At 60.3% G+C, this 12,583-nt stretch overlaps 1 protein-coding gene across 1 annotated transcript in view; it reads left to right on the plus strand.

Annotated features, from left to right (window-relative positions):
- The window catches only part of LOC121280920 (15-hydroxyprostaglandin dehydrogenase [NAD(+)]-like), a 48,452-nt gene that overhangs the window by 7,948 nt on the left and 27,921 nt on the right, over positions 1-12,583 (plus strand). The window lies entirely within an intron of this gene.

The following is a 12,583-nucleotide window of genomic DNA, read 5'->3' on the forward strand; positions in this document are numbered from 1 at the left end:
GGGGTGTCAGCGCACCTGGTTTAGGGTCTCGTGGTGTTGGCGCTCCTGGTTTAGGGTCTCGGGGTCTTAGCACTCCTGGTTTAGGGTCTCAGGGTTTCGGCGCTCCTGGTTTAGGGTCTCAGGGTGTCGGCACTCCTGGCTTAGGGTCTTGGGGTCTCAGCACTCCTGGTTTAGGGTCTCAGGGTTTCGGCGCTCCTGGTTTAGGGTTGTGGGGTGTTGGTGCTCCTGGTTTAGGGCCTTGGGGCCTCAGCACTCCTGGTTTAGGGTCTCAGGGTGTCGGCACTCCTGGTTTAGGGTCTCAGGGTGTCGGCAATCCTGGTTTAGGGTCTCGGGTGTCGGCACTCCTGGTTTAGGGTCTCAGGGTGTCGGCAATCCTGGTTTAGGGTCTCGGGGCGTCGCGCTCCTGGTTTAGGGTCTCAAGGTTTCGGCGCTCCGGGTTTAGGTTCTCAGGGTTTCGGCGCTCCTGGTTTAGGGTCTCAGGGTGTCGGCACTCCTGGTTTAGGGTCTCAGGGTTTTGACGCTCCTGGTTTAGGGTCTCAGGGTTTTGACGCTCCTGGTTTAGGGTCTCAGGGTATCAGCGCTCCTGGTTTAGGGTCTCGGACTGTCGGCGCTCCTCGTTTAGGGTCTCGGGGTGTCGGCATTCCTGGTTTAGGGTCTCGGGGTGTCGGCGCTCCTGGTTTAGGATCTCGGACTGTCGGCGCTCCTGGTTTAGGATCTCGGACTGTCGGCGCTCCTGGTTTAGGATCTCGGACTGTCGGCGCTCCTGGTTTAGGATCTCGGACTGTCGGCGCTCCTGGTTTAGGATCTCGGACTGTCGGCGCTCCTGGTTTACGGTCTCGGACTGTCGGCGCTCCTGGTTTAGGGTCTCGGACTGTCGGCGCTCCTGGTTTAGGGTCTCGGACTGTCGGCGCTCCTGGTTTAGGGTCTCGGACTGTCGGCGCTCCTGGTTTAGGGTCTCGGACTGTCGGCGCTCCTGGTTTAGGGTCTCGGACTGTCGGCGCTCCTGGTTTAGGGTCTCGGACTGTCGGCGCTCCTGGTTTAGGGTCTCGGACTGTCGGCGCTCCTGGTTTAGGGTCTCGGACTGTCGGCGCTCCTGGTTTAGGGTCTCGGACTGTCGGCGCTCCTGGTTTAGGGTCTCGGACTGTCGGCGCTCCTGGTTTAGGGTCTCGGGGTCTCGGCATTCCTGGTTTAGGGTCTCGGGGTGTCGGTGCTCCTGGTTTAAGGTCTCAGGGTTTCGGCGCTCCTGGTTTAGGGTTTCAGGGTTTCGGCGCTCGTGGTTTAGAGTCTTGGGGCCTCAGCAATCCTGGTTTAGGGTCTCGGGTTGTTGGCACTCCTGGTTTAGGGTCTCAGGTTTCGGCGATCCTGGTTTAAAGTCTCAGGGTGTCGGTGCTCCTGGCTTAGGGTCTCAGGGTGTCGGTGCTCCTGGTTTAGGGTCTTGGGGTCTCACCACTCCTGGTTTAGGGTCTTGGGGTGTCGGCACTCCTGGTTTAGGGTCTCAGGGTGTTGGCGCTCCTGGTTTAGGGTCTCAGGGTTTCGGTGCTCCTGGTTTAGGGCCTTGGGCTCTCAGCACTTCTGGTTTAGGGTCTTGGGGTGTTGGCGCTCCTGGTTTAGGGTCGCAGGTTTCAGCGCTCCTCGTGTTGGGTCTCGGGGTGTTGGTGCTCCTGGTTTAGGGTCTCGGGGTGTCAGCGCTCCTGGTTTAGGGTCTCGGGCTGTCGGCGCTCCTGGTTTAGGGTCTCGGGTGTCGGCACTCCTGGTTTAGGGTCTCAGGGTTTCGGCGCTCCTGGTTTAGGGTCTCAGGGTGTCGGCATTCCTAGCTTAGGGTCTTGGGGTGTCGGATCTCCTGTTTTAGGGCCTTGGGGCCTCAGCACTCCTGGTTTAGGTTCTCAGGGTCTCAGCACTCCTGGTTCAGGGTCTTGGGGTGTCGGAGCTCCTGGTTTAGGGTCTCGGGTGTCGGCACTCCTGGTTTAGGGTCTCAGGGTCTCAGCACTCCTGGTTTAGGGTCTCAGGGTTTCGGCGCTCCTGGTTTAGGGTCTCGGGGTGTCGGCGCTCCTGGTTTAGGGTCTCGGGGTGTCGGCGCATCTGGTTTAGGGTCTCAGGGTTTCAGCGCTCTTGGTTTAGGCTCTCAGGGTTTCAGCGCTCTTGGTTTAGGGTCTCGGGGGGTCAGCGATCCTGGTTTAATGTCTCGGGGTGTCGGTGCTCCTGGTTTAACGTCTCGGGGTGTCGGTGCTCCTGGTTTAACGTCTCGGGGTGTCGGCACTCCTGGTTTAGGGTCTCAGGGTTTCGGCGCTCCTGGTTTAGGGTCGCAGGGTTTCAGCGCTATGTTATAGGGTCGCAGGTTTCGGCGCTCCTCGTGTTGGGTCTCGGGGTGTCGGCGCTCCTGGCTTAGGGTCTCGGGGTGTAAGCGCACCTGGTTTAGGGTCTCAGGGTGTCGGCACTCCTGGTTTAGGGTCTTGGGGTGTTGGTGCTCCTGGTTTAGGGTCTCAGGGTTTTGGCACTGCTGGTTTAGGGTCTCAGGGTTTCGGCGCTCCTCGTTTAGGGTCTCAGGGTTTCGGCGCTCCTCGTTTAGGGTCTCAGGGTTTCGGCGCACCTGGTTTAGGGTCGCAGGGTTTCAGCGCTATGGTATAGGGTCGCAGGTTTCGGCGCTACTCGTGTTGGGTCTCGGGGTGTCGGCGCTCCTGGCTTAGGGTCTCGGGGTGTAAGCGCACCTAGTTTAGGGTCTCCTGGTTTAGGGTCTCAGGGTTTCGGCGCTCCTGGTTTAGGGTCGCAGGGTTTCAGCACTATGGTATAGGGTCGCAGGTTTCGGCGCTCCTCGTGTTGGGTCTCGGGGTGTCGGCGCTCCTGGTTTAGGGTCTCGGGGTGTAAGCGCACCTAGTTTAGGGTCTCAGGGTGTCGGCACTCCTGGTTTAAGGTCTCGGGGTGTCGGTGCTCCTGGTTTAAGGTCTCGGGGTGTCGGTGCTCCTGGTTTAAGGTCTCGGGGTGTCGGTGCTCCTGGTTTAAGGTCTCGGGGTGTCGGTGCTCCTGGTTTAAGGTCTCGGGGTGTCGGTGCTCCTGGTTTAAGGTCTCGGGGTGTCGGTGCTCCTGGTTTAGGGCCGCAGGGTTTTGGCGCTCCTCGTGTTGGGTCTCGGGGTGTCAGCGCACCTGGTTTAGGGTCTCGTGGTGTTGGCGCTCCTGGTTTAGGGTCTCGGGGTCTTAGCACTCCTGGTTTAGGGTCTCAGGGTTTCGGCGCTCCTGGTTTAGGGTCTCAGGGTGTCGGCACTCCTGGCTTAGGGTCTTGGGGTCTCAGCACTCCTGGTTTAGGGTCTCAGGGTTTCGGCGCTCCTGGTTTAGGGTTGTGGGGTGTTGGTGCTCCTGGTTTAGGGCCTTGGGGCCTCAGCACTCCTGGTTTAGGGTCTCAGGGTGTCGGCACTCCTGGTTTAGGGTCTCAGGGTTTTGGCACTGCTGGTTTAGGGTCTCAGGGTTTCGGCGCTCCTCGTTTAGGGTCTCAGGGTTTCGGCGCTCCTCGTTTAGGGTCTCAGGGTTTCGGCGCACCTGGTTTAGGGTCGCAGGGTTTCAGCGCTATGGTATAGGGTCGCAGGTTTCGGCGCTACTCGTGTTGGGTCTCGGGGTGTCGGCGCTCCTGGCTTAGGGTCTCGGGGTGTAAGCGCACCTGGTTTAGGGTCTCAGGGTGTCGGCACTCCTGGTTTAGGGTCTTGGGGTCTCAGCACTTCTGGTTTAGGGTCTCAGGGTTTTGGCGCTCCTGGTTTAGGGTCTCAGGGTTTTGGCGCTCCTGGTTTAGGGTCTCAGGGTTTCGGCGCTCCTGGTTTAGGGTCGCAGGGTTTCAGCACTATGGTATAGGGTCGCAGGTTTCGGCGCTCCTCGTGTTGGGTCTCGGGGTGTCGGCGCTCCTGGTTTAGGGTCTCGGGGTGTAAGCGCACCTAGTTTAGGGTCTCAGGGTGTCGGCACTCCTGGTTTAAGGTCTCGGGGTGTCGGTGCTCCTGGTTTAAGGTCTCGGGGTGTCGGTGCTCCTGGTTTAAGGTCTCGGGGTGTCGGTGCTCCTGGTTTAAGGTCTCGGGGTGTCGGTGCTCCTGGTTTAAGGTCTCGGGGTGTCGGTGCTCCTGGTTTAAGGTCTCGGGGTGTCGGTGCTCCTGGTTTAGGGCCGCAGGGTTTTGGCGCTCCTCGTGTTGGGTCTCGGGGTGTCAGCGCACCTGGTTTAGGGTCTCGTGGTGTTGGCGCTCCTGGTTTAGGGTCTCGGGGTCTTAGCACTCCTGGTTTAGGGTCTCAGGGTTTCGGCGCTCCTGGTTTAGGGTCTCAGGGTGTCGGCACTCCTGGCTTAGGGTCTTGGGGTCTCAGCACTCCTGGTTTAGGGTCTCAGGGTTTCGGCGCTCCTGGTTTAGGGTTGTGGGGTGTTGGTGCTCCTGGTTTAGGGCCTTGGGGCCTCAGCACTCCTGGTTTAGGGTCTCAGGGTGTCGGCACTCCTGGTTTAGGGTCTCAGGGTGTCGGCAATCCTGGTTTAGGGTCTCGGGTGTCGGCACTCCTGGTTTAGGGTCTCAGGGTGTCGGCAATCCTGGTTTAGGGTCTCGGGTGTCGGCACTCCTGGTTTAGGGTCTCAGGGTGTCGGCAATCCTGGTTTAGGGTCTCGGGGCGTCGCGCTCCTGGTTTAGGGTCTCAAGGTTTCGGCGCTCCTGGTTTAGGGTCTCAGGGTTTCGGCGCTCCTGGTTTAGGGTCTCAGGGTGTCGGCACTCCTGGTTTAGGGTCTCAGGGTGTCGGCACTCCTGGTTTAGGGTCTCAGGGTGTCGGCAATCCTGGTTTAGGGTCTCGGGGCGTCGCGCTCCTGGTTTAGGGTCTCAGGGTTTCGGCGCTCCGGGTTTAGGGTCTCAGGGTTTCGGCGCTCCTGGTTTAGGATCTCAGGGTTTTGACGCTCCTGGTTTAGGGTCTCAGGGTATCAGCGCTCCTGGTTTAGGGTCTCGGACTGTCGGCGCTCCTGGTTTACGGTCTCGGACTGTCGGCGCTCCTGGTTTACGGTCTCGGACTGTCGGCGCTCCTGGTTTACGGTCTCGGACTGTCGGCGCTCCTGGTTTAGGGTCTCGGGGTCTCGGCGCTCCTGGTTTAGGGTCTCGGGGTCTCGGCGTTCCTGGTTTAGGGTCTCGGGGTGTCGGTGCTCCTGGTTTAAGGTCTCAGGGTTTCGGCGCTCCTGGTTTAGGGTTTCAGGGTTTCGGCGCTCCTGGTTTAGGGTCTCGGAGTGTTGGCGCTCGTGGTTTAGAGTCTTGGGGCCTCAGCAATCCTGGTTTAGGGTCTCGGGTTGTTGGCACTCCTGGTTTAGGGTCTCAGGTTTCGGCGATCCTGGTTTAAAGTCTCAGGGTGTCGGTGCTCCTGGCTTAGGGTCTCAGGGTGTCGGTGCTCCTGGTTTAGGGTCTTGGGGTCTCACCACTCCTGGTTTAGGGTCTTGGGGTGTCGGCACTCCTGGTTGAGGGTCTCAGGGTGTTGGCGCTCCTGGTTTAGGGTCTCAGGGTTTCGGTGCTCCTGGTTTAGGGCCTTGGGCTCTCAGCACTTCTGGTTTAGGGTCTTGGGGTGTTGGCGCTCCTGGTTTAGGGTCGCAGGTTTCAGCGCTCCTCGTGTTGGGTCTCGGGGTGTTGGTGCTCCTGGTTTAGGGTCTCGGGCTGTCAGCGCTCCTGGTTTAGGGTCTCGGGCTGTCAGCGCTCCTGGTTTAGGGTCTCGGGCTGTCGGCGCTCCTTGTTTAGGGTCTCGGGTGTCGGCACTCCTGGTTTAGGGTCTCAAGGTTTCGGCGCTCCTGGTTTAGGGTCTCAGGGTGTCGGCATTCCTAGCTTAGGGTCTTGGGGTGTCGGATCTCCTGGTTTAGGGCCTTGGGGCCTCAGCACTCCTGGTTTAGGGTCTCAGGGTCTCAGCACTCCTGGTTCAGGGTCTTGGGGTGTCGGAGCTCCTGGTTTAGGGTCTCGGGTGTCGGCACTCCTGGTTTAGGGTCTCAGGGTTTCGGCGCTCCTGGTTTAGGGTCTCGGGGTGTCGGCGCTCCTGGTTTAGGGTCTCGGGGTGTCGGCGCTCCTGGTTTAGGGTCTCGGGGTGTCGGCGCTCCTCGGTGTCGGCGCTCCTGGTTTAGGGTCTCGGGGTGTCGGCGCTCCTGGTTTAGGGTCTCGGGGTGTCGGCGCTCCTGGTTTAGGGTCTCGGGGTGTCGGCGCTCCTGGTTTAGGGTCTCGGGGTGTCGGCGCTCCTGGTTTAGGGTCTCGGGGTGTCGGCGCTCCTGGTTTAGGGTCTCGGGGTGTCGGCACACCTGGTTTAGGGTCTCAGGGTTTCAGCGCTCTTGGTTTAGGGTCTCTGGGTTTCAGCGCTCTTGGTTTAGGGTCTCGGGGGGTCAGCGATCCTGGTTTAACGTCTCGGGGTGTCGGTGCTCCTGGTTTAACGTCTCGGGGTGTCGGTGCTCCTGGTTTAACGTCTCGGGGTGTCGGCGCTCCTGGTTTAGGGTCTCAGGGTGTCGGCACTCCTGGTTTAGGGTCTCAGGGTTTCGGCGCTCCTGGTTTAGGGTCGCAGGGTTTCAGCGCTATGTTATAGGGTCGCAGGTTTCGGCGCTCCTCGTGTTGGGTCTCGGGGTGTCGGCGCTCCTGGCTTAGGGTCTCGGGGTGTAAGCGCACCTGGCTTAGGGTCTCAGGGTGTCGGCACTCCTGGTTTAGGGTCTTGGGGTGTTGGTGCTCCTGGTTTAGGGTCTCAGGGTTTCGGCGCTGCTGGTTTAGGGTCTCAGGGTTTCGGCGCTCCTCGTTTAGGGTCTCAGGGTTTCGGCGCACCTGGTTTAGGGTCGCAGGGTTTCAGCGCTATGGTATAGGGTCGCAGGTTTCGGCGCTCCTCGTGTTGGGTCTCGGGGTGTCGGCGCTCCTGGCTTAGGGTCTCGGGGTGTAAGCGCACCTGGTTTAGGGTCTCAGGGTGTCGGCACTCCTGGTTTAGGGTCTTGGGGTCTCAGCACTTCTGGTTTAGGGTCTCAGGGTTTTGGCGCTCCTGGTTTAGGGTCTCAGGGTTTTGGCGCTCCTGGTTTAGGGTCTCAGGGTTTCGGCGCTCCTGGTTTAGGGTCGCAGGGTTTCAGCGCTATGGTATAGGGTCGCAGGTTTCGGCGCTCCTCGTGTTGGGTCTCGGGGTGTCGGCGCTCCTGGTTTAGGGTCTCGGGGTGTAAGCGTACCTAGTTTAGGGTCTCAGGGTGTCGGCACTCCTGGTTTAGGGTCTTGGGGTCTCAGCACTTCTGGTTTAGGGTCTCAGGGTTTTTGTGCTCCTGGTTTAGGGCCTTGGGGCCTCAGCACTTCTGGATTTGGGTCTCAGGATGTCGGCACTCCCGGTTTAGGGTCTTGGGGTTTCGGCGCTCCTGGCTTAGGGTCTCGGGGCGTCGGCGCACCTGGGTTAGGGTCTCGGGCTGTCGGCGCTCCTGGTTTAGCGTCTCGGGGCGTCAGTGCTCCTGGTTTAGGGTCTCGGGGCGTCGGCGCTCCTGGGTTAGGGTCTCGGGGCGTCGGCGCTCCTGGTTTAGGATCTCGGGTGTCGGCACTCCTGGTTTAGGGTCTCAGGGTTTTGGCACTCCTGGTTTAGGGTCTCAGGGTGTTGGCGCTCCTGGTGTAGGGTCTCAGGGTTTCGGTGCCTCTAGTTTAGGGTCTCAGGGTTTCGGCGCTCCTGGTTTAAGGTCTCAGGGTGTCGGTGCTCCTGGCTTAGGGTCTCAAGGTGTCGGCGCTCCTGGTTTAGTGTCTCGGGGTGTTGGTGCTCCTGTTTTAGGGACTTGGGGCCTCAGCACTCCTGGTTTAGGGTCTCAGGGTGTCGGCACTCCTGGTTTAGGGTCTCAGGGTGTCGGCACTCCTGGTTTAGGGTCTCAGGGTTTCGGTGCTCCTGGTTTAGGGTCTCAGGGTTTCGGTGCTCCTGGTTTAGGGCCTTGGGGTCTCAGCACTCCTGGTTTAGGGTCTTGGGGGGTCGGCACTCCTGGTTTAGGGTCGCAGGTTTCGGCGCTTCTTGTGTTGGGTCTCGGGGTGTCGGTGCTCCTGGTTTAGGGTCTCGGGGTGTCGGCACTCCTGGTTTAGGGTCGCAGGTTTCGGCAGCCCTCGTGTTGGGTCTTGGGGTGTCGGTGCTCCTGGTTTAGGGTCTCGGGTGTCGGCACTCCTGGTTTAGGGTCTCAGGGTTTCGGCGTCCTGGTTTAGGGTCTCAGGTTTCGGCAATCCTGGTTTAGGGTCTCAGGGTGTCGGCGCTCCTGGCTTAGGGTCTCAGGGTGTCGGCGCTCCTGGCTTAGGGTCTCAGGGTGTCGGCGCTCCTGGTTTAGCGTCGCAGGGTTTCAGCGCTATGGTATAGGGTCGCAGGTTTCGGCGCTCCTCGTGTTGGGTCTCGGGGTGTCGGCACTCCTGGCTTAGGGTCTCGGGGTGTAAGCGCACCTGGTTTAGGGTCTCAGGGTGTCGGCACTCCTGGTTTAGGGTCTTGGGGTCTCAGCACTTCTGGTTTAGGGTCTCAGGGTTTTGGCGCTCCTGGTTTAGGGTCTCAGGGTTTTGGCGCTCCTGGTTTAGGGTCTCAGGGTTTCGGCGCTCCTGGTTTAGGGTCGCAGGTTTCGGCGCTCCTCGTGTTGGGTCTCGGGGTGTCGGCGCTCCTGGTTTAGGGTCTCGGGGTGTAAGCGCACCTGGTTTAGGGTCTCAGGGTGTCGGCACTCCTGGTTTAGGGTCTTGGGGTCTCAGCACTTCTGGTTTAGGGTCTCAGGGTTTTGGTCCTCCTGGTTTAGGGTCGTGGGGTGTTGGTGCTCCTGGTTTAGGGCCTTGGGGCCTCAGCACTCCTGGTTTTGGGTCTCAGGATGTCGGCACTCCCGGTTTAGGGTCTTGGGGTTTCGGCGCTCCTGGTTTAGGGTCTCAGGGTTTCGGCGCTCCTGGTTTAGGGTCTCAGGGTTTCGGCACTCCTGGTTTAGGGTCTCAGGGTTTCGGCGCTCCTGGTTTAGGGTCGCAGGGTTTCAGCGCTATGGTTTAGGGTCACAGGTTTCTGCGCTCCTCGTGTTGGTTCTTGGTATGTCGGCGCTCCTGGTTTAGGGTCTCGGGGTGTAAGCGCACCTGGTTTAGGGTCTCAGGGTGTCGGCACTCCTGGTTTAGGGTCTTGGGGTCTCAGCACTTCTGGTTTAGGGTCTCAGGGTTTCGGCGCTCCTGGTTTAGGGTCTTGGGGTGTTGGTGCTCCTGGTTTAGGGCCTTGGGGCCTCAGCACTCCTGGTTTCGGGTCTCAGGATGTCGGCACTCCCGGTTTAGGGTCTCAGGGTTTCAGCGATCCTGGTTTAGGTTTTCGGGGTGTTGGTGCTCCTGGTTTAAGGTTTCAGGGTGTCGGAGCTCCTGGCTTAGGGCCTAGGGGTGTCAGCGCTCCTGGTCTAGGGTCTCGGGGTGTTGGAGTTCCTGGTTTAGGGTCTCGGGTGTCGGAAACCTGATTTGGGGTCTCGGGGTGTTGGCGCTCCTGGTTTAGGGTCTCGGGGTGTCGGTGCTCCTGGTTTAGGGTCTCAGGGTGTTGGCGTGCCTGGTTTAGGGTTTTGGGGCCTCAGCACTCCTGGTTTAGGGTCTCAGGGTGTCGGCACTCCTGGTTTAGGGTCTCAGGGTGTCGGCACTGCTGGTTTAGGGTCGCAGGTTTCGGCGCTCCTCGTGTTGGGTCTCGGGGTGTCGGTGCTCCTGGTTTAGGGTCTCGGGGTGTCGGCACTCCTGGTTTAGGGTCTCGGGGTGTCGGCACTCCTGGTTTAGGGTCTCGGGGTGTCGGCACTCCTGGTTTAGGGTCGCAGGTTTCGGCGCTCCTCGTGTTGGGTCTCGGGGTGTCGGTGCTCCTGGTTTAGGGTCTCGGGTGTCGGCACACCTGGTTTAGGGTCTCAGGGTTTCGGCGCTCCTGGTTTAGGGTCTCAGGGTGTCGGCATTCCTGGTTTAGGGTCTCGGGGCATCGGCGCTCCTGGTTTAGGGTCTCGGGGTGTCGGCATTCCTGGTTTAGGGTCTCGGGGTGTCGGCGCTCCTGGTTTAAGGTCTCGGGGTGTCGGCATTCTTGGTTTAGGGTCTCGGGGTGTCGGCGCTCCTGGTTTAGGGTCTCGGTTGTCAGCGCTCCTCGTTCAGTGTCTCAGGGTTTCGGCGCTCCTGGATTAAGTTCTCAGGGTTTTGGCGCTCCTGGTTTAAGGTCTCAGGGTTTCGGCGCTCCTGGTTTAAGGTCTCAGGTTTTCGGCGCTCCTGGTTTAGGGTGTCGGGGTGTTGGCGCTTGTGGTTTAGGGTCTTGTGGCCTCAGCACTCCTGGTTTAGGGTCCTGGAGTCTCAGCACTCCTGGTTTGGGGTCTCAGCACTACTGGTTTGGGGTCTCAGCACTCCTGGTTTAGGGTCTCAGGGTGTCAGCACTCCTGGTTTAGGGTCTCAGGGAGTCGGCACTCCTGCTTTAGGGTCTTGGGGTCTCAGCACTCCTGGTTTAGGGTTTCAGGGTTTCGGCGCTCCTGGTTTAGGGTCTTGGGGCCTCAGCACTCCTGGTTTTGGGTCTCTGGGTTTCGGCGCTCCTGGTTTAGGGTCTCGGGCTGTCGGCGCTCCTGGTTTAGGGTCTCGGGCTGTCGGCGCTCCTGGTTTAGGGTCTCGGGCTGTCGGCGCTCCTGGTTTAGGGTCTCGGGCTGTCGGCGCTCCTGGTTTAGGGTCTCGGGCTGTCGGCGCTCCTGGTTTAGGGTCTCGGGTGTCGGTGCACCTCGTTTAGGGTCTCAGGGTGTCGGCATTTCTGGTTTAGGGTCTGAGGGTTTCGGTGCTCCTGGTTTAGGGTCTTGGGGTGTTGGCGCTCCTGGATTAGGCTCGCAGGATGTTGGCGCTCCTGGTTTAGGGTCTCAGGGTTTCGGTGCCTCTAGTTTAGGGTCTCAGGGTTTCGGCGTTCCTGGTTTAGGGTCTCGGGGCATCGGCGCTCCTGGTTTAGGGTCTCGGGGTGTCGGCGCTCCTGGTTTAGGGTCTCAGCGTGTCGGCGCTCCTGGTTTGGGGTATCGGGGTGTCGGCATTCCTGGTTTAGGGTCTCAGCGTGTTGGCACTCCAGTTTTGGGGTCTCGGGGTGTCGGCGCTCCTGGTTTCGGGTCTCGGGGTGTCGGAGCTCCTGGTTTAGGGCCTCGGGGTGTCAGCGCTCCTGGTTTAGGGTCTCGGGGTGTTGGAGTTCCTGGTTTAGGGTCTCGGGTGTCGGAAACCCTGGTTTGGGGTCTCGGGGTGTCGGCGCTCCTGGTTTAGGGTCTCGGGGTGTCGGTGCTCCTGGTTTAGGGTCTCAGGGTGTTGGCGTGTCTGGTTTAGGATCTTGGGGCCTCAGCACTCCTGGTTTAGGGTCTCAGGGTGTCGGCACTGGTTTAGGGTCTCAGGGTGTCGGCACTGCTGGTTTAGGGTCGCAGGTTTCGGCGCTCCTCATGTTGGGTCTCGGGGTGTCGGTGCTCCTGGTTTAGGGTCTCGGGGTGTCGGCGCTCCTGGTTTAGGGTCTCGGGGTGTTGGAGCTCCTGGTTTAGGGTCTCGGGGCATCGGCACTCCTGGTTTAAGGTCTCGGGGTGTCGGCGCTCCTGGTTTAGGGTCTCAGCGTGTCGGCGCTCCTGGTTTGGGGTATCGGGGTGTCGGCATTCCTGGTTTAGGGTCTCAGCGTGTTGGCATTCCAGTTTTGGGGTCTCGGGGTGTCGGCGCTCCTGGTTTCGGGTCTCGGGGTGTCGGAGCTCCTGGTTTAGGGCCTCGGGGTGTCAGCGCTCCTGGTTTAGGGTCTCGGGGTGTTGGAGTTCCTGGTTTAGGGTCTCGGGTGTCGGAAACCCTGGTTTGGGGTCTCGGGGTGTCGGCGCTCCTGGTTTAGGGTCTCGGGGTGTCGGTGCTCCTGGTTTAGGGTCTCAGGGTGTTGGCGTGCCTGGTTTAGGATCTTGGGGCCTCAGCACTCCTGGTTTAGGGTCTCAGGGTGTCGGCACTCCTGGTTTAGGGTCTCAGGGTGTCGGCACTGCTGGTTTAGGGTCGCAGGTTTCGGCGCTCCTCGTGTTGGGTCTCGGGGTGTCGGTGCTCCCTGGTTTAGGGTCTCAGGGTGTCGGCACTCCTGGTTTAGGGTCTCAGGGTTTCAGCGCTCCTGGTTTAGGGTCTCGGGGTGTTGGTGCTCCTGGTTTAGCGCCTTGGGGCCTCAGCACTCCTGGTTTGGGGTCTTGGGGTGTCGGCACTCCTGGTTTAGGGTCTCAGAGTTTCCGCACTCCTGGTTTAGGGTCTCAGGGTTTCGGCGCTCCTGGTTTAGGGTCTTGGGGCCTCATCTCTCCTGGTTTAGGATCTTGGGGTGTCGGCGCTCCTGGTTTAGGGTCTCGGGGTGTCAGCGTACCTGATTTAGCGTCTCGGGCTGTCGGCACTCCTGGTTTAGGGTCTCAGGATGTCGGTGTTCCTGGATTAGGGTCTCAGGGTGTCAGCGTGCCTGGTTTACGGTCTTGGGGCCTCAGCACTCCTGATTTAAGGTCTTGGGCTGTCGGCGCTCCTGGTTTAGAGTCTCGGGGTGTCAGCGCACCTGATTTAGCGTCTCAGGGTGTCGGCGCTCCTGGTTTAGGGTCTCGGGGTGTTGGAGCTCCTGGTTTAGGGTCTCGGTTGTCGGAACCCTTGGTTTAGGGTCACGGGGTGTCGGTGCTCCTGGTTTA

Source organism: Carcharodon carcharias, chromosome 8 (assembly GCF_017639515.1).
Source record: "Carcharodon carcharias isolate sCarCar2 chromosome 8, sCarCar2.pri, whole genome shotgun sequence".
Classification (NCBI taxonomy): Eukaryota; Metazoa; Chordata; class Chondrichthyes; order Lamniformes; family Lamnidae; genus Carcharodon; species Carcharodon carcharias.